The 21,483-nt window shown below is 39.7% G+C and overlaps 1 protein-coding gene across 6 annotated transcripts in view; it reads right to left on the bottom strand.

Annotated features, from left to right (window-relative positions):
* The window catches only part of pacs2 (phosphofurin acidic cluster sorting protein 2), a 132,471-nt gene that overhangs the window by 54,645 nt on the left and 56,343 nt on the right, over positions 1-21,483 (bottom strand). Inside the window, exon 1 of one of the 6 annotated variants that reach the window (XM_015351205.2) lies at positions 1,862-1,881. The exons of the other annotated variants lie outside the window; for them this stretch is intronic. The gene's annotated coding sequence lies outside the window, so the exon portion shown is untranslated. Of the gene's footprint in view, positions 1-1,861; positions 1,882-21,483 lie in introns of those variants that run through there. 6 annotated transcript variants of the gene reach the window in all.

The raw sequence follows: 21,483 nt of genomic DNA, 5'->3' as shown, positions 1-21,483 counted from the left end.
GCACTTCTTTACTTTTTTTCCACTTATATCCTCCGCATTATGTTTCACTGTCCATTCTGGAAAAAAAAATTGAGTTGACTTTGTTAATACCTTTGAGGAATTGGAATTTGAATATCTGTTCCAAATCAAGTATTTGAGAAGTCCTGTTGGGTCTTCTCTGCTGAAGAGCAAAAAGGTTCAGTTCCTCTAGCCTGTTAGTGCAGGTGATTCCTTTAAACTCCAGTATGGAGCTGGTTGCTGTTCTCTGGACTGATTCTAGAGCATTAATATCATGGTCAGCAAGAGTGTACACATTATTCTTACTAAAGTGTTTTCACCTACTGGTAGCCAGACCTCCTATTTTGTGAAATCAGGGCATAGGAAACTGCAACAGTCACTGAAAAAGCATAGATATGTATACTTAACTGTTTAAAAATAGAGACAGTTTGCCCTAGCAGGAAGAAGATAAAACTGGGTTTCGTTTTTAAATGTTGCCCATTTGTACACGAATGTTAATATATTACGCGATGTCAATGAGGGTACAAGTTGTGGAACAAGAAGTCACTTAAGATTAGGTGAAATATTGGGAAAATAGGTAATAGGTAATACCTAAAAATAGTTAAAATATAGAGATGTCTTAAACTAATGAAGTTTATCATCATATGAAATTACACTTGGGAAAAAAAGATGAATACATGTTAAAAAGCATTTTCTATCGATACTCTGTCCCTAGCTTGCCTGAAGGGGGAAAAACTCCATATGTCCATCAACGCATTCATACATTACCGTAAGGTTATTCTGTGGTTAGTGTAGTAACACTTAACACTCCAGATCTCCATGTCCCAGTCACAGATAGAACAAAGTGGGGCTGCACTATGGACTGGATGCCAGTCCATCATAGAGCACACACACACACACACACACGAACTATTTGAACAATTTATAGAAAGCAGTAAGCCAAGGTAGCATACAGTATGTTTGGAAGGTGAGAGGAAACCAGAGCACCCGGAGAAAACCTATGCAGACATGGGGTAGATTGTGTAAACTCCACACAGAAGTTACCCCAAGCCTGGAATCCCTCCCAAAATCCTATTTCTGCCCACCTCCCACACACACACATACATCACCTTTCTGTCAACGGAGAACAGGTGTAGGACCAGAGAGGAGCCATGACACAGGTAACCAGATAACAATACTTCAGAGTGAACAACTTTCCAAACATTTTGCACACTACCCAATATCAGAATAAACAATGCTCACCTCACATAAGCTATAAACCTAAATGATACTTAGTCCATGTGAGTTTCCCTATGGCAGTGAAAATTTTACACTGAACCATGCTGATACCAAACTGACTCATGACTTACTGACAAGGCCAGATACCATGGCCTTATCCAGAAGTTTGTGACAACAGAGAAATGCACCACCCCAGGGAAAAATACTCTGACAAAAACATACAGGGCATGAATGAATCAGAGGAAGAGATGCTGCACTGAATTATAAAACAGTGACTGAAAAATAGGCTAGACTTTACAAATTTAAAAGAACCTGATTGAAGACATTAAAACAGTTTTCTAAAATAGTTTAGGAGGATCTTTTCAACCACACTATAGTAGCAGCCCCCAGATTCAGTCAGTCTGAATTCGGCACCTCTCCAGAGATGCAAATTCAAAAAGATAATTCTTGCAGAAAAGGAACAATTCATTGAACACAAAGGCTTTGAATCTCCCACAAAGATGGAGGAATTAGAGCGAACCCTGCCAATGAGAGGGAAGAGAAGGAGTGCTTTTTAAAGCCAGCCCAGGCAAGGGAAGTAGCAAACTGGCTATTGAAGCTCTACCCTCTTTAACAGCTTCAGTTCCTAATGCAGCCTGATGCTTACCAAGGTTGCCGAGCTAAATCCTTTTTTGGAGAGGTCCTCTAGCAATGCCACTGAAGGAGAAAAAAAAAGACAAAATGCAGCCATTGCTTTGTGGAGTGTCACATTGTTAGAACTGGAGGTGGTTTTAATAAGCCTGTCATGCTTTTGAGATGGGTTTGCACTCGAAATGTTTCGAGGTTCTTTTTTTAAAAAAAAAAACCTCAATGCCCCTGACAAATGGTTCCCACAAGAAAAGCTGCCTAGACAAGTAGTACGACGCCCCCCTTGAAACAGGACCTACTGAGGAGGCCTTAAAAATGTGGCAGGAAGTGAATGAGTTTGGAGTTTTCTAAGAAACACTGAAAATCTACATTGCTCCACTTGAATCCAACAGCACATCAGACGTTTTTTTGGCAATGAGAAAAAAAATCCTTCCATCAACATTAATGTATCTTATCTTAAAGTTGTAAGGCAACTTTAGCATTAGAACTTCAAAATTGTACGTTTTTAAACACATTTAAAATAAATAAAAAATACCTGATCTCTCATTAAAGCCTTGTTTACACCAAATCATCTTTCCCCCCCCATCTCTGACACCACAATGGGTGTTAAATTTGTAGTCGGCAAGTGAGTTGGATCTATGGATCTAGCCATTACTACACCCTCCAAGGGACTGGAAATAATCTGATATTCCACATTCTATAGGAATTTCAGTCCTGAAATGTATAGGATCAGAGATACTATACACATTCTCCTTCAATTACTACCCATTCAACTTAATCCAGCTCACCTGTGTCTAATCTTTCAACTACAGAAGCTGACCATTTTGAGAGGAACAGGAACAAGACCAGCATTACCGAGTTGAAGGTTTCGAAACCAATACAGCTCTGACCAAGTTATATCAATTTGCAAATAAAAAGAATATATACAAAAAACATCCATCCATTTTCTAACCACTTTATCCAATACAGGTCACAGGCAAGCTGGAGTAAGTAATGTGTACCTGGCAGGGAACGACCTGGATGGGATGCCAGTCCATCACAGGACAGACAGAAACAAACAGGCACAGATTCATACCAGAGGCTATTTTTCCAGAAGTATTCTGGTTGTTTGGTAACCTATATCCAGGTGGGTTAAAATCAGTAGTTTTAACCTACCAATATATTTTTGGACTGTGGGAAGAAACCAGAGGACCCAGAGAAAACCTCAAAGAAAATACAAACTCCACAGATAGCAACCCAGGTCTAGAATCAAAGAGGCAGCAATGCCAATCACAGCACCACCTTACCAGCCTCTTGAAAGACCATAACTTGCAAAACGCATCTGAATCTTGAATCTGGCTGCTCAAGTTAGTTAGACTTCCCACTCGGTTAGCCAGCATCAGCAAATTATTTTTGGTATAAGGCCTTCCCTTCTCTGGGCCTGTATTCTAGGACTCCAAAGTTTAAGAAGCTCAAAAAATATCTCCTGCCTTCTGACACACTTTTAAAACATATAAAAATGTCAAGTGCAAGTTTAAGAATCGTGCTTGATAAAGGAATGTTTTCATCAAGTGCATGTCTTTAGGAATTCAAAGCCCAACAGACAAACCACAGTCAAGGGCCACACGGTCCTTATTCTTGTTTGTAACAATGGTCTTTTCATTTTCTGATTCTTTTATATTCCGATCTCATTTTTCGCCAGATCAATGTGCATTGTGATCACAGACCAGTAAATGACCTCCTTCACCCCACCCCGTCCCTGACTACGCACAAACACATTTCAGATCTTTGCCCCAACAGAAGGAAATGTTTATGAGAACCACACACGGCGGTGAACACACTTCAATAATTCCATAATATGACAATGGAACATTTGTGAGAAGATCCAAATTCACAGAAACTACATTGAAACCACGGTGGCGCACTGGCATAGCGGTTAGCATTTCTGCCACACTGCACTGGGGCCCTGGGGTGCTACAGCATCTGTGTGGAGTTTGTACATTCTCCAAGTGTTCGTGTGGGTTTCTCCCAGCTGGTACCGTTCCCTCCCACAGTCCAAAGACATGATGGTAGGTTAACTGGCTTCTGTAAAGCTGGCATTAGTCTGAGTGTGTGCATGTTTCTGAGTGTGCCCTGCGATGGGCTGTTGTCCCCTGTAGGATGCAGCCTGCCTTGCATTTGTTGCTTGCCGGGTTAGGTTCCAGCTCCTTCCACAAACCTATACTGGATGAAGCAGTTTAGATAATGGATGGATGGACACCGAAGCCATAAGAAACCAACAAAAGTTACACAAGTGCAAGTATGTCAGAAGAAAAAAAAAGCACACCTTTTTTCACAAATTGTATGTACTCTATTCCCAAGACTCTCCACACTGTCTTAGAATGATCTGCCTGGTTCAGGCAGATCATTCTAAGTCAGTGATCTTCCTGAACCATCAGCTGTTGCTGTCTAGATATTTACAGCCGTTCGGTTTTGCCCTAGCAGATGCTCTATGAGTATAAGCCCTATAAGTATAAGGACTCTCAAGACAGAGTTAAAGGAAATTTCCATACCTCCCACCTTCCAAAGATTTTTTTTTTTAATTCCAATCTAAGATAGAGGTCTGGATAGTTCAAATTTCACATGCTACACCAAGAGGTAATTTCATAAAATGCCAAACAACAATTTATAATTCAAAGATTCTTAATATTCCACCAATGCAGTTATGGCTAGAGTTAAGATTGAGGTTACTAGACTGCTCCTGAATGGTAATGAAAACAAACATCCAATAACATTCTGCTTCTTTCTCCAATTGGTCATTGGCAGAGTAAAGTCTAAATGGGTTTATTCAAGTGAAAAAAGGAGAACATACTTATTTTATTATACACCTAAAAAATAAAACTTTATATTTAAACACATTTTTAGAACTCTAGGCATGTCTCCCATGAGGCGCTAAATACATACAGCTGACTTGTGGAGTTTAGTTATACAAACCATAAACTTAAGTCAAGCCTTTGTTTATTAAATCACACAGAAATATAACTCCAGAATATTTTAACACTCTTCAGATAAGCACAAGCTATTCTAAATGGAACATGGAACACTTTATGATAAAAAAAGAAAATAAGCGTACCAATGCGAAATCACCTTTATACTCCCTTTACAAAGGCTGCAACAATTTAATCACCATTCCTTGCCCCAAACTTAAACTGCACCTCGTTTTTCAAAAGGTTGATAAGCCAAAAAAGCCTCTTAGCTTTGCTTAGCTAAATGTGTGAGCTTTCTACGAAAGGCAATAAAATGTATTTTCCAGGAACTCCAAATAAACAGCTGTGTGATATATTTGTCTGTCATTTCTCCCAACATTTTGTGACATAAAAGCACTGTTTTCTCTTGGAAGAAAAGACAAAATGACTAAAACCACTATGAAGAGCAAAAAATATCTCAGTGAATTCTTTCTTTAGCCATCCCTGGCTCGCCACCAACTCCGGACAGAGGGGCGTGACGTTTTCAGACATCAGCCTAAAGCTCGACCTCCAGTTCTCAATGCAGAGCTTGTTCCTGTCAAGAACAATGGAGAAACCCTGTGAATAGTAGGGACCTCTTCTTTGCCTCTCCCCCACAATGACCAGCTTCATTCCTCATTGATGGGTCTCTGGTCAGCACCCAGCACACACTGGCCTTCCTGAGCCTTCCTTGATGTAGCCCTTTCCGACTAAGTGGCTCATTGTGAGAAGCTGCTGTTCTAAGTCAGGGAACGTCCTGGTACCACAGGGTACTCAAAGGCCAATGTCAATGCCTCAGCTCTGATGAGAAACAACTGGTTTCACTGCAGCAAGTTCAAAGAAACCTGAAATTCCACCTGGAATTCACAAAGGCCGCATACATAGAACGAACTACATCCCCTGTACAAAAGCACCAAGTTAGTAACAGGGATTTAGACGTCACATAACGAAAAACTAGCATTTGCAGTCAGCGAAAGGTGCTGGGAAGTGCTTTGGTTATCTTTTACATTGAAGCAGAGTGCATTTCCTATTCCCAAGTCTGTAGACCATCACGCATGACAAATGTTTTGATTCCCTAAGCACTGCCCTTCTGATGCTGTGAGTACCATCAAGTGTACACAGTTTCTTCCACAGATACAGTATGTGATGAGACAAACTGAGAATCCAGAAGTGACATTTTTTTCTTAACTGTCTGATAAAGCTGGGAAGCAATCAATAGCGAATTAATAGCTGGTTCTGCCAACTCCCAGAGTGATAACTCTCAAGTCTTATCTTTTACCCTTAGTACTTAAATGTTTAAGCATCCTTCAGCAACACAGTAAGGGCAGCTTTTTTATACACTCGCAGTTATGTAAAGCGTATCGCTAAAATCACAGCTTACATATGGAAAGAAAAGTTCTAATCAGGCCTGGTCAAACCCTAGTCACCTGGGTGTCAGTGATCTCTAGTCCTTGAAATTACATGTCAGTATCATTGACCTTTCCTCACACAATCCTCTATGACAGGAAATACCACAATTGTACAGAAATCATAGGTTCTGAGCAGTTCTGATCTGCTGACAAACTCATTTTTTAAAGTATAATATGTTCAATGCAGAGTGTAAGAGATCCACAATCAAACCAGCATTTTTTTTCACTCCTGGGGTGTGAGCCATTTCACATATTTTAGGCAGTCGTTTTCAACATTCAGAGTGTAAGCATGCTGACATTCATCATTCACAAATAATCTTGCAAAAGTATTCAGACCCTTTAAGAGTTCTGAATTATAATGACACACATCTTTTTTCCAACCAGTAATTTTACTGTAAACTCACAAGCTCAAACAGAATTGTTTTAAAGACAAATTTGTCAGCAGATATCTTAAAGTCAAAAACTGATATATGCTGCTTGTATTCAGATATCTGTGCTGCGGTGGCTCTAAATTTACAAGGATTAAAGAAATTGCCCAAATGAGGATTTAATTGCCTTATTATTGGCCTCTGACTGTGCACCTTTGAGGTGACTGTCACATTTACTGGAAAAATTAATACAGAATACTTTTGCAAGGCACTGTATGTAACACTTCATGTCAATTTTACTGTGCAGAGGTCTCAAAATTGTTATTGTTAATTAAGTGCAGTTCATTCTCCAAAAGCATTCCCTGAAGGTTTTAGAAGGCACTTTAGGAAAAGGGGCAGTAAGGGGCAGCTCAATGCAGTAAGGGGCAGCTCTGATACTTTACAGCAGGAGCCCTTAGTCCTGAATGCCTGATGTGTCACATTTTCTATTAATCTTTAAAGAAGTAGCACCTAAAGAGCTGGAAAAACTGACTCAATTCAGTCAATAATGAGATGATACAAGTTGTTACAAGACCAACTGGACAGCAAATTGCAGGAACAGGTGTGACAGCAGGAAGTGCTGTTGTGAACATGTTCCAGAGCAGGCAGTCTAACTCCCAGAGAGTCACTCTGTTTGCCAGCTGCTGCTCCTATCTATTCTTATTTACTGCAAGTTTGTACTAAAGCAGGTGATGCGATTTGAGACTTTTCCCCTTTTTTTGCATCAATACAACACAACAAAAATACCTGATAACCTAGTATAATTTAAATATAAGCTCAATGACATGAAAGCTAGTTTAACAACTAGACTCTTAAGCTCACATCTTTGATTCTCGGAGTCATTTCTATCTTCAAAACTGCAAACCTTTGAAAAATTTAGATAAATTCAATGGTCTCTTTTCAAACTTTCTTTCAGAACTTGTCAGTAAGTTCAGTTTAAAATGCAAAACCTAATGTTTTAACATTCTCTTGATCCTTTTCTAACAACAAGGTCACAGGGGAGCTGGATCCTATCTTGACATGGGACTTCAGTCCATCGCAGGGCACACAAAGACACAACAGGTCTGATTTTTCCAGAAGCCAATTAATCTACTAATATGTTTTTGGACTGTAGGAGGAAACTGGCACCCAGTGTAAACTCACACAAACACTTGGATTACCTAAAAACTCCATACAGATTGCAACCCAGATATAGACTAGAACCCAGGGCCCTAACCATGGTGCCACGGTGCCGCACTGTTTTATCTGTCTCCAAAAATGTATTGGATTTGGAGCCACAACAATTTCCAGGGCATGGTGGTAGAGGCATGGATAAAAAAAACTGTAAGGTGGTTCCAAAAACTAGAGCTTTAAATACTGCCTTGCATTGCAAATACTTAAAGCGACTCATGAGTATCAGTCTCTAAGTACACTGGGTTTGCTATCAAGGAGTCATTTTCCTGAGGGTATAGCAGAGCGACATCCTCAAGGGTGCTGTCTGCCCAATTTCGCTTGCTGCTGTCGAGAAACAGCAATGACTGGGAGTGATGTCAGACAGCACTGAGACTGTGAGACAAATTGAGAGGAAACACCTCTGTAGACTGTAAGGGAGGTGACAGATTTTGAATGAGAAAACCATGACTTTATACACTTGAGGAGCAAAAACAAATACTTTAATAAAAACTGATCGGAGGCGCTGTTCCATCCCAAGCACCTCAAGTTCAACCTTAAGTTGAAGATGGTCCTGCTGAGGAAATGGGATGGGCTGCAAATGTTTCAACACCTTGAGGAACACCTGATCAAGACATTCGTGCTGCTTGCCATAACCCATATCTTATCAAGTGAGTTGATAGGTTCCTAGATAGATTCTAGGTTAAAGAATCTTGACGTCTTCTCAGAACAAGAGCAAGTAACCAAAAAAAGGATCTTTTAGGTAAACTGAATAAAGCCTAAATACATTTTTTGGAATGCAATGGTAGGATTCACCAGACAAATGTACAATGATCTCCAGAGGTCAAATAATAATAATAATAATAATAATAATAATAATAATAATAATAATAATAATAAACTTTATTTTATATAGCGCCTTTAAAGGTGGTTTCTCAAAGCACTTTACAGAATGACAATAACAATAAATAAAAATAATACACAAGATAAAAGACAATTACAATATATAGAGGAGACCGTGGATGGTGGTACCACGAAAAGCAGAGGGGTAAAGAATGGAACCAGTTAAGTAAAGGTTTTTCTAAAGAAGAGGGTTTTGAGTCTGGATTTGAAGTAGTTTAGAGAAGGTGACTCTCTGATATACTTGGACAGAGAGTTCCAGAGCTTGGGGGCATAACAGGAGAAGGCCCTGTCACCCATACAATGTAGACGGGCTTGGGGGACAGTAAGGAGAGCAGAATTAGAAGAGTGAAGGTTGCAAGGTGGGGAGTAGGGAGATAATTGTTCAGAAAGGTACTTAGGTGCCAAGCCATGTAGAGCCTTATAGGTAAGCATGAGGATTTTAAAGTCTACATGGAATTTGACCGGAAGCCAGTGCAAGGACTCCAGGACAGGAGTAATGTGATTATTTGCACTAGACCTGGTCAGGACTCTGGCTGCTGAGTTTTGGACACACTGCAGTTTGCTTAAAGTAGATTTAGATACTCCAGCGAGTAGAGCATTACAGTAGTCAATTCGAGACAACACAAATGTGTTGATCAGCTTTTCAACCACAGTTAGTGATAGCAAAGGACGTAGTCTAGCAATATTTCTGAGGTGAAAAAAATATGTTTTGACAGTATGCTGCACATGTGGGTCGAATGTTAAGCCAGAATTAAATATAACCCCAAATAAACTGTCAGTACACTGAGTCTTGAATGAAGCATGTCTTATTTCAATCACCCACTGTAAGAGATCTTGACAAATATGTTAACTATGTCAGTGGCACAAGGTCACGGAAGTTAAGAGATGGAATACAAATCAGATGACAGCAGCCCTCCAATATGAGTTATGATACAGATCTAGTTGATTCTTTAGAACGACAGAAAAAAAGATGCAAAGCCAGTCAGCGCCTGGAGAAAGGGCCTTCTGTGAAATGTGATCACACAGAAGCTCAACAGTCTTCCAGCTCTGACGGACAGTATCAAGAACATCTAAAATGACATTTAAAAGGGGGCTTCAAGACTCCCGATTCTTAATACTGTTTAATATAAATCATCAAGTTTAAGATCATTCAACATTCAAACTACTTTTGATGAAAGAGTCATCTATTCAAATTTACCCCACTGGCCATTTCAAGTGTATTTTTTTATGGAAACAAATGTTCGTTTTGTCATAAAAGAACTAGAACTGAAGAACAATGTGTATTATTTTACACAATGAGAATTAGCAGCTATTTATCAGTAATGTCTAAGTAGTAAAAACAAACACCTAATGTAAGACTACTCTGTTACTTCAAATATAAATGTAGTGATATTATAGCATCATGTCACTACATAGATAACCTCAAAGAGACAGAGACTGCCCTAATCATTCCAGGATTTTATATCTCAAACCTAATTCTGAGCCAGACGTGCAACAAAATATTAATATCAACAATACCCAATAACTCTTACTTTCCATGTTCTATTAATCTTAATGAAGGATGCGAGAACAAACTCTCATATAGTCAAACATAATTAATGTTGACATTATATCCTTGAACAGTATTATTCATTAAACAGAATATTAATGTTTCATGCCAATTGTTGCCTAAAACATCAATCTTTACAGGTCTAAGTTCAGCTAAATTAGAATAAGCATTAAGGCTCTTTCTAAATCAATTCAAAAAGCAAAGGCATGCGGCATAAATATATGCCTTTGATTCCACTGATTCTTGCAGTACTTCCAAAACAGATACCCAGATAATTGTGCTCTTCACGAAAAGTCAAACAAAGATATGATCCAACTCCATTTATAAGGCGGCCTACATCAGAAAGTTGATCTGGTCATTTCTGGGAGCATTTCCTTTTCCCTTAAGAGTATGATTCCTGCATCTTGACTTTCATACCACGGCTGTTTACTTCCTCTGCCTAATATCTCAGCTGTAGCCATGGATACCAGGTTACAGTCACCTTAATGGGCTCCAGGCTGAGGGTAAGTCAAAGTCTGTCAGGACAGGATCAAACAGCAAGGCTTTGGTCTCTGCTGCATGCAAACAAGCATCTCCAGTGCCCGGGCTTTGTCTAACACGGGAGACACAGCCCTGGGCAGAGAACAGCCTGGTTCTGTTAGTATGATCATCACTAAGAGGGCTCCTCCTGGGATATCTACACTGCTAGATGAGCCCTGCTGCTTGAGGATTGCTGGTGTCAAATGCTACATCTCCCATGACACTTCTTTGTCTAAAATAAATTACCATATGGCACATTGTTTCCTGTCACAGCACACCTACCTGCTCCCAGCTTTTATTTTGTTGTTGATGTTGATTGTAAACAATGCAGTACAACAAAGGACATGCAATTCTTTTTTTAAAACCAGGTGATAGACCTGTGTCTGAATGAATTAAGAGGTTTGATAACCAAATATTTATTTTTAAAACCACTTCATTCCACCATTGTGAGCAATTTAAACGGAAACAAGATAAATGTACTGGAACAAGTAATAGGTTTATTCCATGCTGAAAAAAAGAAGAAAGAACACAACGTTTCGGCCGTGTCACCTGAAGAAGGCTCCACAGCTGAAACGTTGTGTTCTCTTTCTTCTTTTTTTCAGCATGGAATAAACCTATTACTTGTTCCTTTGCAGCCTACGCATGCTGACGCAGCTACCCACCTGAACTAAATGTACTGGTACTGTCTCAGAAGTAATGCTCTATAGTATTTGATCCCCAGGGAAACAGTGTCTTGTGGAAAAGATCTTGGGACACCAGTACAAATCTGGACTATCCTGCAATATGCTGCTAGCATATGCATTGTCTGGGATGTGAGGGGGTGGTTGGGTTTGGATAAACCACTGTTAGGGCCCCTGGCACCAATCAGCTTCTTGAACAGATTTCTAAACAAGGATTCTAGCTTTCCACAGGCTAACATCAAAGCCTTGCCATTTATTCTCCTAGCATGAAAAAAGTCGGATGACTTTGCAAGACACTGGCCTTTGTGTTCTGTCTCTCTCAGTTCAGTTCACGGTTGGCTGCAGGGGAAAACTAATTGTGTCTTTACACCCAGGGGGAGGAGGCGAGGTGGTTACCAAGAGAGCCGAGCCTCATGTCTGACTCACAAAAGCCCAGCTACGAAAAAAATACCGCGGCTATCTTTTTGACACAGAAGAAATCTCAAGGTTCTGTATTAATCTAAATCAATCTTCATCATCAGGGCCCGCGTTTGGTCAGGTTTCTTAGTGCTTGATTTTTCTTCCCAGTGTGTATAACCTGTAATGTATGACCAGACTGCCCATTTAAATGTGGGAGGTCCCAGCGCTTCTTGTTGTGTACTGGGGCTTCTCAGCCAGAGACACAGGAATAGATCTGCAAGTCACTACCCTGGAATTAAACAAGGCTCCTCGTCCACTGGCACAGCAGCAGTGCAGCTCATTAAAGCTCTGCTGAGCCCGATGAGTCAGGCAAGCCCCATGTCTGAGACAGCACAGCTTGGAGTCTCAGCTGCATGCCCCTTGGGCCAGTGTACTTGCTGACATAAATTAGGGAAAAAGAGAAAAAAAACCTCTTTCATACTCTGCCTTTCCTAATCACTGAGACCCCCACTGAGCAGAGTCCTCCGCAATACCAGACAGACGCTAAGTGGGGTGAATTCTGGGTGCCATTAGCAAAATCTTACTTTAATAGATCAATGTTTCCCTTTTTGCTGCCTCTCTGCATCCTCGTGTTACTATTAGATAATAAACGCATGAAAACATATGAAGAAAAAATTGGTCAGCTTTTTTAGAATGTAGTTAATTTCAGTGCATTTCATGTCCTTCCATTTTGGTCCCCTATCCCAAACCTTTTCAGTAGAGTTGTAGTAGAGTCCAGTAGAGTTGTAGTTGATAGATATGAAGAGGCAAAGCAACCACTTTATAAAATGTTTCATGCAAAGGTCCCCATCCTTACTACATTTATGAAAGTTTTGTGCCACCAATTCTTTGATTAAAAAAAAAAAGTTATAACTCAATGACAAAAAAAGCACTTTTTCATTATTTCACACTTCTACACGTCTGATATTATAGCCATTTTTAGTGTCTAATATAAACAATAGTTAAACTCGTGATTACACAACATTTAATTAACATCATTCTCTTACTTTTCTATCAAAGCTTTCCATTTAGCACTCTAAAACAGTGCATCTGGTCACACCAGCAGACAGGTCAAAACTCACTCACTATACAATTCAGTCTTCAATTAATAAAACGCGCAAGATCCCAATTTCCAAAAAGCTAAATGTTACTCAGAAACAGTGGATTATTTCCTCATGCGACATTTCTGCGTGATCCCTGATATAATATAAGCACTACTGAAGGTAAAAATGCAGAACTGTGGCTGAAGGCATAACAGTACGATCACAGTGTGTAAGCACAAAGAACTCATCACAACGGGGTCCAACACACACTCCGCATGCGGCAGAAAACCAAAATTGATTGGCCCCATTTCTCTCCATTGATCCCTGCAGCTCCTGTCCCCTTGTGAACTAATGAACAATGTTGGTTAAATAACACCTCAGGATATTTGTTACATGCAGTTTTTATGGAAAAATAAATAACCCATAATATCCAGAACTAGATAACATGTATGGAAGGACATATCGGACTGAGCTGGAACAGAAGGGTATCTCTTCCCCCTTAAAAAAACATATCCCTGATGTCCAAAATCTTCCAACTTCCTGGAGTAAATCACTGAAGGGAGAGACACACCTGTGAGATCATCAACTATTGCGACACACATTATTCTTCTTTAAGAGCTGAGCTAAACAAGGATACACGAGAGACCACAGGCCAGCGGTGAGCAGTGAAGTAGTTCCCCTTGGGCCTGATTTCATATAACTGGAATAGAGTATTGATGAGTAGGTCAACACATGCAAATGTGCATTGTGCTTTCTGTCACAACGTTCATTCTGTATAATACTTTTGATTAGTCTATGTCAGCGCCCTTAAGAAGTATTGCTTCCAGCAATGTGAGGATTTACTTTAGAAGCTTTGAATTTAATTTTCATGTACTTCAATAGTAATATGCACAGTCCTTGCTGATTGGAAAGCTTTTTAAGCCTTTAAATCAAGTTATTGTAGAAAGTAAAAAAGGAGCTGTACACAGATGACTGAAATGGTGACTGGCAAGAATTACTGATATTTAATGGTTTAACATAGGGCAGCGAAGCATAGCGGGTAATCCTTTGGACTCAATACTGACAGGCTGTGGGGTCCATTCCCCACTGCAGAGACTGCTGCCATACACTAGTTGCTCCAGTTTACCCTGTTGTACAAGTAAGGACAGAGCTGGGGGATAACCTCCGAGACAAATCAGCATCCCAACCAGAGAAGGGGAGTCATGTGCACTCTAGTCCGATGAGCTGTGTAAATAAAATAAAGTACGGATTTTTTTTATTTATGACTAGTGTTACAGCAAAAATTTGTGAAATGCATTGCAGAAGGGTTAATGGTAATTGTAAGACCTTCTTTAGTACCCTGGAGCTTAATTTACTGTTCATATCGTAGTAATTTATAGTATTTAGTCCTCCCTCTTCCCCTTTACTTGTGCTGGATCCTGTATTTTTAACACAAAATATTTGACATTGAGAGTTGACAGATTCAGCATTTTTTCATGAAGTGCACAAACTGCATTGTAAGAGAGGCTGGGCTAAAGCGCTGACCGAGGCTTTTTAAGATTTGTTTTGCTTGTCTCGGTCAGGTCCAGTATTAATCCAATACAGTACAGTTCTTTCCAAGACAGAAACTAATTACAGTCTACAAGATTGTATTAAATACACATTCCTGCCCTTGGCTTTATTGTTCTGGTTGTTCATTGACTGTACTATCACTATGTATCATGTACCATTCTGTAATGTATTGTCTGCATTGTTTGGTGTTGACTGTCATACTATATTGTCTGCTGAACTGTGAATGTCCTGAGAGAACGGCGCGAATATGAATTCCAATGTACGTGAATATATGGCAATAAACTCCTCTCTCGAAACTGACTCTTCCACCAAGGGCTTTGATGGAAGCCCTTCTAGTCTCACAGAACTCTACTGCTGTCATATTGTTCCATCCAGGTTTTTAAATGATACTTGAAATAAATAATTGAAAAAAAACTTACATTTACCAGAGAACTAATACACATTACAAAGAGAAATGCCATTGGGGGCACCTCTTTACACAATGGGTTGTGGGGTCTGGAAAAAGCTTATGTTGCTGAAGCCTCCTTAAAGAAACAGCTGGATGAGTCCCTCAGCGCTAGCTGAGCCAAAAAGCCTCCTCTCACTTACAGCCTTTCTTACATTTGTCACAACCAGGTTGAAAATAAACAGCCCCTACTTTACATGTTAAAGCATCCCCCCCAAAATGACTAAACACAGCAGTTCATGGTATCACAGAACTGACAGCCAATGAAGACACAAGCAGCACTACCATTCCTGACAAACCATTTGAAATTAGGAAATTCAGTTTGACAGCAGCAGAACAGCGCGCAACCTTTAGTCAAACGATAAATTGAAACAGAAAAGCCAAAGGAAAGTTTTTCATAAGTGTATATTCTCACTATAAGAGAACTGTTGCGTCTTCCTGTCAGGGCAAAACTTACGACAAAAAGTCACACCTTCAAAGGGCGCTGAACATTTTTCATGAATCATGTGCAGATCTGCTGCATTTGACAGTTGAGGTCTTTATCAACTGTCAAAACAGAAGACACAGAGCTTAGCACACCAACATTGTTCCAAAAGCTCTCCTGAAGAAAAAAAGTACCTCTTCCCTCCAATGATCTTGCCTTTGCGACCTTGTGATGTGCATCAGACAGAGAATCTCAGCTAGTTAGCAGACATTAATTCCTGCACCTCCATGAGCAGAATCCAACCAATGAAATCTCTTTTGTGAAATGATAAAGGCTTTCACTAAAAGAAGGAGATACTGTACACTGTAACATGTTTTACCAATTATAAAACTGTGCAACTCATTATGCATTGTACCTGTAATTCCCAGTGAGAATATCAATGAGTAAGACTACTCAAACCATCCAGGTGCCCACTGACAAAACAAAGTAACCAGTATTTACAGTATATCGCACTCCTCCTCCTCCCCTATACCACTTCCTTGAGATGTGTGCTCTATCGAGAGCATTGTTCTTCAGTTTTCCCAAATTAAGCCTCAGTTCCTCCTCAGCTGTCAGACAATCTCTTTCTAGCAGAATTTATACTACTGGGCGATCCACAGTACTCTGTTCTTTTTTTTTCCTTCCATGTCACATGCAACGTTTCACAGACATTATTCTGCCCTACATTAGCTCCAGTTGACCTATCATAGAAATCCATCAGAGACAGATGTGACTGTCAGCCCTTCTTTACCTACACTGGAATCCTTACTTCAGCTACAACTAAGTCCCAAGACGATTCTCTCAAATGACATGAACAGTAAGAGGTCTTTACAGTAGGTTATATAAACAGACACAGCAGGATTTGGTGATCAAACTGGTACTGGTTTTATAGGGATCTTTTAATTAGCAACAGATTAAAAAGCGCATGTTTTCCAAATGAAAAGTGTTTCAATGTTGAGATTTTACAGGTTACACAGTATACACATATAGCTTTTGAAAAATACAGTTTATTTTCAATTATTTCTAATGTCTGAAGGTTATATAATAAGATAATCACATAAAAAGTTTCAAATGAGGGGAGGCTTTCAGGGTCCATCTTGTTTGCTGCTGGTAGCTTATTGATCCAGGGATCTTGTCCAGCTGTTACCGGAAGTATCCCTGAGAACCAGCTTCAACGACAAGCCTGATGAGCATCAGGACATGCTGGCTGAATGCGTAGCTCCCATCTGCTCTCCCTTGTATTGTCAACTAGCAGAATTGATCGGTCATGTACTGAGACCATAATTAGAGCAGAAGTGCCTGTGTGTATTTTGGGTTGGTTGGCTTGCCATAGACTAGAAATGTATTATGGGATGGGCAGCCATTGTGTTGTTGTAAGTAAGTAAGCATAAAATTAAAGCACTGGTTGGTTTTAGCTCTGTGCTCAGCTCCATGTTCAGCGATTCCCGATAGGAATAAGTATAAAAGTACAACAGCACTATTCTTGATCTACAGGTATATGGCTAGTAATGTGCTTGCGTGTAGCTCATGAGACCAACATATGCATATGCTGTACATAAATCCTTCAAAATTATGATTACACTGAAAAGTGAAATCTATATATGGAATACAAAACCAATAAGATTCTAGTGCAGTTTTAATACTAAGCTTTTTACATTGGCTAGCAATTACATCTTTAGAAGCTTAAAGCAGAGTAAACAAACAATTAGATAAGTCATTGATAGTTAAGTTGGATTGCAAGTGTTGATCACCAAGAGTTTGAATTTACTCTTGTGGGTGAAGTGAGTGAGGATCTCAGCAGGTACCAGATTGAACCACACCAGTGTTCTGTATTCACCTCTTAGAGGGAAAATACCTTAACTACAGTTATCCTAAAACAGGATTAAAGATTCAGATCTTTGTGGATAAAAATCATTGTTCATTTGGAGCATCACTATCCACAGTATACTGCACCAGGCTAGTTAAACGTAAAGGAAATCTACACATAAAAAGAAAAATTAAGTTTCTCTTAACTTCCTATTTCTAAGATTTAATCAGAGACAATCACTTAGGGAATGGCATGTAGCTCAGTAATGCAGTAAAACCTAAAACCTTCTACAATTTGAATAAAACTCAGTTCAGTTTAATTGAGTAAAGCAGCTCATGTAACTGGACATACTGGTTCCAGGACATGACAACCCCACCAGCCATGTGTACTTGTCTTTTCTATACATGTGCAAACTAAATGTATGCATTTATTAATGTGGGGGTTAAGAGGGTTATGCACGTCAGCTGTACAAAGTGACTATTCCACTGTTATTTTTGTACTTCTTGAGAGGATGATAGAATATCTTTTAAATGTACAATTGTGGACTTAAGCATAAGATTTAGAGTCCTTTCCTCTGAGCTCTGACAAGAAGTGATCCCTCAGAGATGTTGTTCCTAATCAAATAAAGGATTTTTAATTGTAATAGTCTTTTGGTGCTGATCCCAAAACACAATTGGAATAATCACAGTAATATCCAATTGTTTTGTAAACCAAATCCAAATAATCCCTGAAAATCTGCCTGCAGCAACACCATGCATGCTGGCAGGCAAGGATGAACCTATTTGTCTGGGTGCCAGGGGAGCCATTTTGATGTCAGGCACGTCTCTAACTGGAGAGTATGACCTTGGGAGGAGGAAGTCAGCAGTGTCCGGGCAGTATGGCACATTTCACCTTCTTTCATGACCTGGGCCTCACCTGAACAGCAGGAGCAAGTGAGGTCTGACAAAAAAAACACCACTGGGTAGCCAATTTCTCAGCTCTGACAAGCCCTCTGGCATCCCTACCACTTCGCAGAGTCCAGAACGGTCCTCACTGAGGTGATGCAGCCTCCAAATCATTTGTTTTCCAAGTCTCTGAATTACATTGCAAGTGAATCACTAATTCAGTACAGGACCTTCTTATTCTCTGGAAATTATTTAACGGGCCCTGCCCATGAGTCAGCAAGAAACTTGTTTACTCCCAAATACCTTTTGCGAACAAGGAAAAGGCAAAAGTTCAAATTTGGCTGTGTCTCCACTTTCTCACCCCCCCCCCCCCCCCCCAAAAAATGGGGTAGAAATCTGGCCTGCAGTTTAGACTCCCCCTACGTTCAACCGTGGTAAGAACACCAAGTAAAAATCTCAAATAACTAAAAAAACCTGTCACCCATTAACGTTCATAGCAGCTGGTCAGTAACAATAAATCTCTGGTCGGCAATGTGAATTCAAACCCTTTATCAAGTATAAAGAAAAAAATAAAATGAAGACAACATGTACAAGTAAAGTATATAGCCTTGAGAAGCAAGCAAACATTGATCCAGTACTAAAACAGGGACTGAACTGTGTTGTCAAATTCTTTCAAGATCCATTCAGAGGAGGCTGTGTTAAAAAACACTAATACAAATCAATTTCTGTAGATCTCGGAACCATTTCTGTGGTACATTAAAACCCTTATCTTTCCTGAAAACACTTGTTCTAGGCAACAAAGAAAATGAGTATGTTAATGAACACAGTGATGAGTTGTACGACAGGATTTTGTAAGAGACCGGGAGGCTGGGAGAAGCAGTGTAGGTCTGATGACCAGACAAGGCAGTGAGAGTGAAATGAAACCCAATAGGAAGAAATACCAAGCGAATTCAGAGTGCTGGCTATTTTAAACCTGTCCCAGAGGGTCATAGCATAGCCGCCACATATGATCCAACACAAATGTACGCAAGGAAACATACACAAATAGAAACGGCACGGGCGCTACTGTTTCCCAGCACACGAACCTTGAAATGACAGAAGCACATGGCCTTGAGGTCAAGAGTCCCGAGCACAAGACAGCCAATCCACACTCAGACTAGAGATGTCAGTTTTACCCATCAAGGCATGTTAGGAGATTTGATGAAACCTTGAGATTTCTAAAGTGCTATATAACAATAAAAACTGACTGAACCAAAATTCTTTTAGGAAAAAAAAAATACAGTATAAGATATCAGTGGTCAGTATAGCATAGTATGTACAGTAAGTCTTTGATCTAATAACTGGCTGGTTGTGGGTCCAAATCTATGTTGCAAAATGCACTGCTGTTGAAGTGTAAATTGAGCAAAGTATTTTACCTGTACAAGTGGGGACCAGCATTGCTGGGGTAAATTCCTGTAATGGACTCTGTCCCATCCAGGGAGGGGGGGGGGGGGGGGGTCATATTCTCTCTAGTTTACTTACTATAACATCACAGAAACCAGGATGAGCTCTGTCCAATGAGCTGCTGTGGAATGGATATGGAAATGACCTACATACAGAACATTATGTAACAAATCATATCCAGCACCAAAAAATAAATATTTGAGGTTATTAAATGGTGAAAGAATAGCCTCAGATTGGCAAATTCAATTTTTTTGCTAAGTTCTATGTTCAGTCGAGAGCTATTAAAAGCCACTGTGTGTGATTACTTTATCCACTTCTTCCACATTATACATGTGTCTTTGTTTCCCCCAGCACTATTCTTTCATTGGAAACCCCCCGATTATCTATGATTGGTTCTAGACCATAAGGGCTATAATTAATGTTTAATAGTAAGAGCTCTTCCCAGTTGGCTGTCCCTTGGAGCATTAATAAACAATGGCTGATTGCCCCTCTGTTGTTTGCCTCATCTCTGCTGGTTCAATAATCCTATCAATATGCTCTCTCTCCACCATTAGCAGTATCATTATTTCATGTTGGTCTACTGAAGATATTTTAAAATCTTTGGAGAATGTTGACCAGCCTCAGTCTCCTATGTTAAATATTTGTTCCAATTTCAGTGCACTGTCCATCGCCTCTTGCAATGGAGAAAGCCAGCTTTCTACTCTCAGAGATTCATTCCTTCTCTCGCCCCACATAACGCCAAGTAGATTTGTGACCAAGGACAAACTATTTTGAAAGCTCTTATTAACTTTTACAGTGTAAAAAATCTGCAGAGTGTTTAACCAAAATAATTTTTTATTCTATAACCTTGCTTTGTGATCACGGTTTGATGTAATCCTAACAGCCCCACATCCATTTGAGGAAAGTGAAAGTCTGGTTTCTCTGCATTGACTTCCATTTTTAATTTATACTATCATTCCCCTTAGGCATTGCAGATTTCAGCTTGGTCCTAAAATTTAACTGCTTAATTACAACTTGGTATTTAACAGAAACCCCAACAGACAGAATTCCCACTCTCTAATTGTTATTTACTGTTTTTATATGACTTACAGTTCGTTTTCCATTCTTTTCTTTACACTGAGGGAACAAAAGTAAGTATTCCACCATTCGTTTTTACTGGAAGGAGCCAAGACCATCCACAAGACTTGCAGTCTCACTTTTTGTACTTATAGGCACACACTGCAGATCTCTGTTCTGCAGTGTTTACCTATAGCATCCGTTGTGAGAAAGCCTATCTATACACCCAGTGTTAGATATCATAAGCAAACTGAAGAGTTTCTGTTATTTGAGTTTTTCTGTTTGTTCTGCTGTGCTTTTTAAAAATAGTGGATGTGACCTCTAATCAAATGAAACTTGCCTCCAGCCCCTTGTGGACACTCTGTCCAGGGAGGCACTACAGGCACATTTTGGGATTGTCGGGTATGGTTTTTGCTTTGAAGACGGATTTCTTCTTTTTCACGTTCATTATTAAAGACAATAACAATCCTCGCTAAGTCCTGGTGCTTAACCCATGACTTCATCCTTTTCCAGGAGAAAAGGATGTGATTGGCTGGTCTCTCCTAGGCTGAAACATTGGTTCCTCACTGGGAACCTTTGCAATCTCTCCCTTGGAATTAGATACTGGCCTTTCTAGATTTTATTCACATGGGACATTTCTGCAGCTGGGTCTTTAATACACCATAGTACTTCTACTACTTTTGTATGAAATCACATCTGGAGTCCCTTGATAGAAAAGTCAGAGGCAGGGAAAATGTACTTGTTTGATATTAAATGTGCAGGTGTCACACCACACCTGAAGGCAGCTCCACGGCCGAAACGTTGTGTTTTCTTTCTTCTTTTTTTCAGCATGCAATAAACCTATTACTCGTTCCTTTATATTAAATGTGTCATATTTGGAAATTAAAACTATTAAAGTAAGTCAACAAAATGAAACATTGATGACAATTAAG

Source organism: Lepisosteus oculatus, chromosome 8 (genome assembly GCF_040954835.1).
Source record: "Lepisosteus oculatus isolate fLepOcu1 chromosome 8, fLepOcu1.hap2, whole genome shotgun sequence".
NCBI lineage: Eukaryota > Metazoa > Chordata > Actinopteri > Semionotiformes > Lepisosteidae > Lepisosteus > Lepisosteus oculatus.
Note: the sequence above shows the minus strand (reverse complement) of the source record. Positions and strands in the feature narration are given on the sequence as shown.